Source organism: Polistes fuscatus, unplaced genomic scaffold (assembly GCF_010416935.1).
Source record: "Polistes fuscatus isolate 324 unplaced genomic scaffold, CU_Pfus_HIC Scaffold11, whole genome shotgun sequence".
Lineage (NCBI taxonomy): Eukaryota > Metazoa > Arthropoda > Insecta > Hymenoptera > Vespidae > Polistes > Polistes fuscatus.
Genome location: NW_025113009.1, coordinates 2058171 through 2068124, shown reverse-complemented (window position 1 = coordinate 2068124; position 9954 = coordinate 2058171). Strand labels below are relative to the sequence as shown.

The window sequence follows — 9954 nt, the reverse complement described above, 5'->3', positions numbered from 1 at the left end:
ACAGAGAGAGAGAGAGAGAGAGAGAAAGAGATACAAAAAGAGAGAGAGAGAGAGAGAGAGATCAAACTCGTTCTCGTATCTCTATGCATGTATGTACGTAGCCTGTAACGGATAGAGATGGCGCCTGCGAAAAGCCTGGGTACCCGGGGTAAAACGAGCCTGGGAAGTTCATTAATGGATTAAGAGTGCTCGATCGATACGATTAGCGCAGCGTGACCAGCCATTTCGGATATACGCTACACGTATCCAAACTTAACTGAGAACCTATTATTTTAGTTAAAACGAGAAGGTACGTTACATACGCTATACTCTAAATAAAATAATAAGATTCTCATGGATCCCCAATTGTCCCGTCCTTCTCCTCTCCTTTCGCCTGGAAAAAAAGTTTAAATATTTTTTAAATGGCGACTAAAAAATAAAAAAGCAAAAAATAAAAAATAAAACGAAGGAAGCTCTATCAGTCGTTATTCCTGATATCGATCTTGTTTGGATTGATATGAGTACCGTGTACCACGCTTTTCGTCCCCTTCGTTCTCGTATGGGGGTTGAATTTTAAAACTACCCCCTGGAGATACACGGGGCGTCTCGTCCTTCCAAATCAGGCTGCATGCGGTCCTGTTGTTGCGTAAGAAAGTACAAGTCCCTTGGGATCGCGTCTTCGATAGATCCGTTTCTCTGACGGGCTCGGTTTAAACTTATAGAAAATTTTCGACTACTTTTGAGTACTCCCTCTAACATTTTTTATTTCTATTTTTATTTTTCTGCACTCTTGCGAAATTTGTTTTATACGATATGTGATGCGATAAAATAACACTGTATGATGACGTTGTATGATGAATTACCAGGAACAAATGTAAAAAGAAAAAGAGAGAGAGAGGAATGAGAGGACAATGAAAAAATTTTCTCAAGAAAGTACCTCAAGGGGGTTTAACCTGGACACACAGTTTTTATGAGTTTAGCGTCGATATCCCGGAACTCGTCGGCGTCTACCTCGGAGGTAGAAAGCTCGAAGCTCGTTGCTTAGTGACCTCGTAGATTAAAGAGGAGTAGCAAGTAGGAATAGGTAGGTGGATAGTAGGAAGGTAGTACGTCGGTCCCAAGCGACCCTTTACGCCCTGCCACCTTTCTACCGTTGGAACTATGCGATCTCGAGCCAGTAAAACGAGCAGGACGAAGAAGTTAAGGGCTGAGGAAGGCTCGTGCCAACGACGGGGGAAGGGATCGAAGGGTCGAAGGAACGCGAAGGAAAGGTGGTAAGACTCACGGTAGCCTGGTGGTTGTTCGGAGGTTTCAAGGTGGAACGCTGCATGCTGTCGTGGCTCTAATAAGCTACTCCTCCCTCAACCTCCTTTTCCGAGCTGCTCGTTCCACCTTACGACCCTTACATCCCTTTACGGGCGCAGAGGGCAAGCTTGCAATTTGATAAACTGTCACGAGCGTACGCTTCTGCGTAGTGGAACTAAATCCACTAAAAGGGAAATAGAGAGAAAGAGAGAGAAAGAGAACAGCGAACCTCTTGTCCATCGAAATTATCCTCTCGTTTTATCGAGAAATTCCATTACTAGCACAACATTTTCCTTTCTCTTTAACTTATGATCAAATTATGATAATAAGCCGTACTACTTTCGAATCTCAAAAGCATCTCCATTTCCATGCAAATACGACGGCAGTCACTGTTATTCCTGTGGACGAGATTTTGAATTTGAGGAAAGAGATAGAGGGATAAATAGAAAAAGAAAGAGAGAGAGAGAGAGAGAGAGGAGAAAAAAATGATAGCATTAGTAGTTAGTTCCGCGTCGATGATCGTGTTTGATGAAGCCACCGAAGTGTTACAGTGGATGTACGGAACAACGCAGAACGATCTTCTTCTTCTTCTTCTTTTTCTTTCTCGTAGTTGGAATTTGGTTAAAAAGTTCACCAATGGATTCTCGTCATTTCTTCTTCTTTCTTTTTTATCTTTTCTTAGCTTCTTCTGAAGAAAAAAAAATGGACGATCGATTTCTCGTACGTTCGAAAAGGTGCTAGAGGTAAAAGCGAGAAAGAGAGAGAGAGGAAGAGAGAGCGAGTGAACGGCAGCTGGTTCTGACGAAGGACACGGAGACCGAGAGATCCGGAGGTGGGTCCTTTGGGAAATGATACCACTTTGCAAGGGACGAATGGAAATGACCCTGGAATCGCTACTGCTGCGTTCTCTCTTGGGTCGTTCTTGGTCAAACCCGATGACGACGACGAGGGATAGAAACTATTCTGATTAAGAATCGTTCCTCTTTCACTGATTCTTTCTTTCCTCCTTGACTCGGTTATTGAATTTGATGAATAAGAAACGAAGATACGTCGGAGTCCAAATACGACGTAACCAGGGTAATCAGAGGTTGCTCGGAAACGGTGAGAAAATCAAGAAAGATTGTAAGACTGAAAGAGAAAGATAGAATGAGTGAGAGAGAGAAAGAGAGAGAGAGAGAGAGAGAGAGACTTTGAAGTAAGAGAGACATTATATGCTATTCCTTTGGATGACGAGTCGTCTCTTGCCTCTGACATAAACCCTCCTTTTCCTCCTCCTCCTCCTCCTCCTTCTTCTCCTCCTCTTCTTTCTCTTCTTCCTCTTCTTTCTCTTCTTCTTCTTCTTCCTCTTCTTCGTATACGTCCAAGAAGACATTACTCTCTACGAGACGTTTCTCCATCATGGACGATTTGTTCATGTTCATCTATCTTTCGTCTACTTTTAATAGCACAAAGGAATTTCCCTTTGCAATTGCACTTAATAACTTCTCGATTTCCAACTATCTAATATCTTTCTCTTTCTCTCTGTTTCTTTATGTGTTTTTTCTTTTCTTCTTTTTTCTTATAAATAGATATATATATATTTATGGAATTAGAGTAAAAGAGAAAAAGATAAAAGTGTGTTAAGAAGAAAAGTTTTGTCTACTATCTTTCAGATAGTATCGGCTGGTTCGTTCCCAAGATTTTCGGTAAAGAGATATTTTAATTATGCTAAGTGGTGGCTCCTCCATAGGAAAGGAGACATCTTGGACGACTTCGCTGGTCATAATATTTAATCGCTACCCGTTCCATCTTCCTTTAGCGACGACTATCCTACGAAAAGTTTAGTCCTTCGAGACGCTGAAAATGAATCGTCCGATTTCTACGACCAATATTATCATTTCTTTCATCCACTATTATTGTAATAAACAATATTTTTGTTCTTACGAATATACGTTCCATCTATTTCATCGAACGGTTAACAGAATCAGATTTAAAAAATAAAAAAGTAATCACGTTTTTCGAATGGCGCATCGAATTTGACGAAATCTTACAAAGTGACAATAGATTCTCGGCAGTTGTCGAGAAAGGCAGGAACCCTTTCCGATCTTAAAGATTACGAAACAAACAAGAGCGCGAAGCCGGCAAACCGGGGTGACGACGTTGAACGGGGGTGGCACTACCCCTTTAAAAGCTCGCCCTATGAAGAGCACCAATGGTATTCGTGAGACGAGTGCTCCTCGCTAAAGGGAACAATTTTCTGTAAAGGACCGAAAGGGAGAAACGCGTAGAGGAAAATGCATGACGTCTGTGATCAAGTCTCGAATGATTTCTTCTCTCTCTGATTTTGAAGACGAGAAAAGGAGATGGAAAAAAATTTTAAAAAAAGAAAAAGAAAACAACGCGTAAGAAAAAAATGCAGAATAAGAAAAACAAAGCTCAACGAAGCGTTTGTTTCGAACGTTGTTAAACGGGATAACGTACGCGATTGAGAAATGAAATCAGCTCGGAGTATATACGATCCTTTATTATCCACGAGAAAACGAATTCTCGACTGGCTATATAATCCCACCCCTCTTTTCTTTCTTTCTTCCTTCCTTCCTTCTTTCTTTCATTCTTTCATTCTTTCTGTAACTCACCGTGACCTCCTCCCACCGAATTTTCCGCAGAACACCGAAGAGGGTTTGGGGAAAAAGAACGCGTTGGTAGGGTGGCGTTTCATTTTTTGACACCCGGTGTATTTGATTCCACCCTTGTAATAAACCCCAGGGGTTGCCACCCATGGATACCTCCTGCTTCTCTTTTTCTACCCACCCCAACCCCTCTCACCCCGTACATGTCATATCGACACCTCTCACCCTTCCTTGATGGGGTGAGTGACTGCTAGGTAATTTGCTTTCTTATTTTCTTCGAGACGAGTCTTTCCTTCTGTATTCTTTTCTCTCTCTCTCTCTCTCTTTATATATTTTTCACTTTCTTACTTTCCGTGGTCTCCTCTCGACAATTTTCATCTCGATATAAATGGTTGATCTCGTCGGAAATCATAAGTGAATTAAATCACAGAACGAACATCCTACGCAGAATGTAATCATCTTCTTTTTTTTTTATCTGTTAAAAAGAAAAAAAGAAGAAAAAAAGAACAAAAGAAAAGGGATGGAATACAAAATGATAGGACATTTTTTCGCGAAGGTAAGAAGGTTCCTTACATGTTTAATTCGCTTGCTCATAGTACAAGCAATACATGAACCCACGTTATCGGGTCTACGTCAATCCGACCTAACAAGATTGTCGAGCGAAACCAAAGGAATAGCGTTAAGGAGAGCTCGGTCTGGAGGAGATGGTTCAAATCAAATTAGCCAGTGAAACGAGTAATCAGAGTTAGGCTTCTCATCGAGTTCTTATGCGAACGATTATCGCACTTATACGATCAGATTTATTACTACGAAGAAGATGATAATACAATCTTATCTTCTGCGTTTCCATTTTTGTTTGAAGGAATGTGTAATAAAATTATTACAAAATAGAATCATCTCAAGAGATATAAATGATTAAACTATGAAAGTTAAATAATAAAAACATGTTCATATATATATATATAAACAATATCGAGATTAAATTACCCATTTATCTGTCCTATTTTCTAATATAAATGTTTTTACATTATTATCACAAAAATGTAATATTGTTTTGAAGAGAATGATGAAGAAAAGAAAAGAAAAAAAGGCAAAACAAAAAAGTAAGAAAAATAGCTAACAGATCCTAGAAAGATGTCGAACGAAACGATATAAAGAAATAAAAGTATCGAGAGGCCGAAAATTCCAGGAGATCCGTAGACGTCCGCAAAACACAGAGCGGTGGTAGTAGCGGCGTAGGATAGAGGCAATGGCAGTGCTAGTGTTAGTGGTAGTGGTAGTGGTGGTGGTGGTGGTGGTGCTAGTGGTAGTGGTGGTGATAGCAGTGGTGGTGGTGCAACCCTTTGGAAGCATCGTCGTGCCAGCCACGCCGTTCTTTCGTCTCCGCGAGAACAAGATTCAGAGTGTGAGACGGAGAGTAATAGAAAGAGAAAGAAAAAGAGATAAAGATGGAAAAAGAGAGAGAGAAGAGAGAGAGAGTGTGTGAGAGAGAGAGAGAGAGAAAGAGCGAGATGAAAAGAGAGAAAGAAATAAAGAAAGTAGAAAGGTGTGGGGTGCCTTCGTGGGGGACAAAACTCACCCTAAGAAGCCTTTAAGAACGCCAAGGCGGTGGTACAAGGTTCTGGTGGGGTATAAAAGTAGCCGCATGCGCATTTCCGTGAAAAAGTGCGGCCCGCCTCTGGCACCGCCTCCACCGCCTCCACCGTCTACGACGACCCTCCACCCCCTATTCGCGAGAGTCTCGAGACCCCCAGGACCCCCCAAGACGTCTCGGCTGGCCCGAGCTGCGGCCTTTTTCGAGAATTACCTACGGCCAACGTGTTCTAACTCTCTGCGATTAGCCTCTCCTCTTCTACTCTTGTCATCAACCCCTTCTAGGAAGTGTCGAGAAGCGAAATATTCGTGCGATCGTCACAGTCCAAGTGTCTACTTAAAGAAAGAGAGATAAAGAGAGATAGAGATATATATGTATATATTGTTTCCTCAAGGAAAACGCGTGATATCGGCGTAAGAAATCGGCGTGAATTTTAGAGAAACAAGTGATATTTAAACACGGTGCTGGTGTAAGAGTTTTATTTTAAATATATATATATATATTATTATAGTTCGATCTGTGAAATATATTAATCAAATCATTACTACATCGGCGAACAGTGACGTGAGTGTCGATTAGTGTTGATCCAGGATCAGGTTTTATTACGGTAAAACGACTTTACCGACCGTACGCGGATTATCGGCCGAGATCGGTTCGCATTTAAGCGCGCTTTTTGATTATCCGTTTGCGAGTATTTTTATTCGAGTTTGTTTTATCTCTCTCATTTCTCTCTCTCTCTCTTTCTCTCGTTTTCTTTGTCTCTTTGTATGCATGTATGTATGTCTACATATATATATATATATATATATAAATCTGTCTCTCTCTCTCTCTCTTTTTTTCTATCTCTCGTAACGAAAAATGCACGAGCTCCAATTATTTCTTGTCGCTCTACGGGGTGACAACAAATCCTGCTGATCTAATTGGTCGCTAGTAGGTAATTGTTCGGCCCCGATAATTGGTCCAATTAATTTGAACGGAAAAGTGCGTCGATAATCGTCCTGCATTCATCGCCGCGCTGGTTACGTGGACCGTGTCGGATGCGGGTTATAGAGTATCGTTACCGTCGAAAGGGCATCCGACAGCGAGAGAAAAATAGTCGAAATTGCGTTTCGGACGAAGAACGGGTAATACCAAATAGTGGCGAAAACCAATCGTTTTTAATAATGATGGCCGTCGAATTATTTCACCTCTCTCTCTTCTGTTTATTTCATTTAAACGCCGACGAATTACCTACGGGACGATTAAAAATGTTCTACCTCATATATCCTTAACAACGATTACGAATCTTACGAAAGATGAGACAAATCTAAGTCAAGACATCAAAGTAATAAACCAATCGGATAGTTTCGATCCGATCTAATGATCTATACTTCATTTCGCGTTAGTAAAATTACAGAAAAAATAAGCTCATCTTTTGATTATCTCCATCGTTCGTAGAAACGTAAAATTTATCGTTCATTCTCTAACACAAAATCGAAGTACTTTGAATTCCTTTTGGCATACCACGAGTCTAATCCTTACTTTTGTCCTTTCTTTTCTCTTTCCCTTCTTACGTGCCAAACAATTGTCAACTATCTTCTATTTGCATTAACTTAAAAAAAAATGCGATACAAATAACACGGTTACCCTAATCACGATAGAATGAAATAGCAGTCGTACATTAGTTTGTATTTTCACAGTTGCTTTTGACTGTCATCCTTTACAAACGTCTACATCCATTCCCTAAGAGATGTATCAAAGAAAAAAGCAAGTACATATAGAAAACACGAATCGTAGGTGGAATTCGCGCAACAAAGTGCATCGTTTAGGGGTCTGCAAAGGCGTTGTATTGTTAGCCATAGGGGTGCAGGATTATATATACACACATACACATATACAGAGGGGGTTCGAGATTCTCTCTCTCTCTCTCTCTTCTCATTTAGGGGTTCTCCTATAGATACGTCATGATCGATAGTCTCGTTGTCAGCGCTCGAAAAAGTGACGCGTCTCGTACGCTCTCTCGTCGAGTTTCGTTCGATCTCGCATATTAAGTTGCTAAAAACTCATCGCGAACATCGATCGAACATATCGCGATAAAGTATCACCTCGCGGAAGTTCGCTTTTCTTTTTTACTTTTCTTTTTGTTTTTTGTTTTTTTTTCATTCGAAAATCATCACCGAACTATCTCCAATGAATGAAAGAAAGAAAGAAACGAAACGAACATTTAAATATGATATTTCAACTGTAATACGTAGGGGATAAACACATCGTATTATTAGATTATTAATTTATTCATTCGTTAGATTATTTATCGGTTAAATCCAGAATGCGATAAATCCAGGCTCGATAGCAAACAAGTAAGATAAACGATTAATCGTACGTAAATGCGATTACATAAAAAACGTCGTAACAGGGAGCCATGGGATGCAACGTAACGTTAACGTTAACGTTAACGTTAACGTAACGTAACGCAACGTAACGTAAACGTAACGTAACGTAACGTAACGAAACGAAACGTAACGCAACCCGACGCGACGGAATTGGGATGGGTTCTCGTAAATCTTCGATTTAACGTCGAGTAGCGTTAGAAATCATTAGGAGATACGCCAGTTTTAGCTTTATAATATGCATTTGAATCTTGAAGGCAACTTATTGCTAAAAGGGAGGACGTTAAGGGAAAGTGTATCTCTCTTCTCTCTGTTTCTCTATATCTGTCTCTTTCATCCCCTCCCCCCCACCGAACGTATTCTTTTTCTCATTCTCCGTCGTAGTCATCTCACTCCAACTTTCCACCCTAACTTTGCCTTCTCTTTATCTCTTACTCTTTCTCTTTCTCTTTCCATCTTTTTCTCTCGCTCGCTCACTCAACAGCTTGCACCCTCGAAGAGAGGAGCCCCAAGCATCGCGCAACCCCCGGTATATACTCGGTGCTAAACGCAACTACACGAGGGGGCCTTTCTGCCGTCTTTGTTTTCCCTTTCTTCACAGTGTCGTTTCGCAGTCTCGCGCGGCGGGGCGGTCGTTCAACGACGGAAGCAGGAAGGAATCGGACGGGGAAGAAAGATAATACGACGTCGCCGAACTTCAAGGAACAAGGACACGAGAAAAAGACTCTATATTTTTTTTCTTCTTTTTTTTATTTTTTCCCTTTAGTTCCACCTCTCGAACTACTATTCCCAAATACGAAAGAGGGTTTTTTTTCCTTCGCGTCAGAATTATACTCGCGACTCGTCAAATTTCTCTAACGTATGAGATCGTAGGAACGTAAGTTTTGATCTGTTTAAAAATCTATTGAAGGGAAAGGGAGATAAATGAGAGGGAGGGAAAGAGAGAGAGAGGGAAAAGAGAGATAGCATTGTGAGAAATCTCATGGACAAACGAGCGAGCCAGTGATCGCGGCTTTACAATGTGTTACTGCGTGTTCGGTTTTTTGTTCTCTGAATAAAAAAAAAAAAAAGCAAAAAAAAAAGAAAAAAAGAAAAAAGGATTAAAAAAAAAAAGAGAAACAAGAAAAAAAAAGAAAGAAAAAAGAGAGGCAAATAAAAGGACGAGCGTGCTAACGAGATAAAATGCGTAACCGCGCGGTGATTTTACGGCAGGTCGCGATATAATCGATAATAATGGAATAAGTAATTAGCCCGATGAAACGGCGCTAACTATACATACCAGCCAATCGGAGATATCTAATATCGGAGAGGATGCGTGGAAATCGATTAATATAGAAATCGTGCGGTTGATTACGGATAGTTCTTATTAACTATCCGAAACGAACGAACGAACAAACGAACGAACGAACAAACGAACGAACGAACGAACGTAGAAACAAATGACAATGATGACTATGACGATGGTTAATTTTAGTTTTACGTGGTCAGGGATTCGTCGATATGTTTAATATAACCCATCGTAATTCAGCCCGCAAACCTTTCCATCATCATCATTTCGAGTATCAGCAAAAAGCAATGGCGACAATGATTATTAGCGATAAATTATGTTACGAGAGAGTGATAGCTTGTATACGGGTTCGCGATACTTATCCGCGTTTTAACGATCGAATGTAAAATAATCATCCACGCGGTTATATCCTTCGTCGTAGATATAAGCAGACAATTTTATCGATAATCGATCTATTTACGAATTTTTGAGAGAGAGAGAGAAAGAGAGAGAGAGAGAAATCATAGTCGCGATGTTAAAGTTAGAACGGAACGAGAAGAATCTTCATGGAGATCATCGAGGAAGACATCCGAGGTTATCCGAGATATCGGGAGGAGCTTCAAAGTGGCGATGATGAATCGTAATAAAAGTTCGAAAAGTCGAAAGAAAAGAGGATGAGAAGAAGAGGAACCAACACCACACAGTGATATCGGAGTAAGGAGTAGAGAGAAGAACGTTAGGCGTCATCCGGTGAGGTGTCATCGTTGGCATCAGTAAAAGAGAGAAGGAAAGAGAGAGAGAGAGAGAAAGAGAGAAAAAGATAGAAAGGGATAA

General features: G+C 40.5%; 1 long non-coding RNA gene across 1 annotated transcript; it reads left to right on the top strand.

Annotated features, from left to right (window-relative positions):
* Positions 1–6009: 6009 nt before the first annotated feature.
* LOC122526418 lies at positions 6010–9899 on the top strand. The gene is made up of 2 exons (XR_006306049.1): positions 6010–6094; positions 9662–9899. It is a non-coding gene; the product is annotated as an uncharacterized LOC122526418 (long non-coding RNA).
* The last annotated feature ends 55 nt before the right edge of the window (positions 9900–9954 follow it).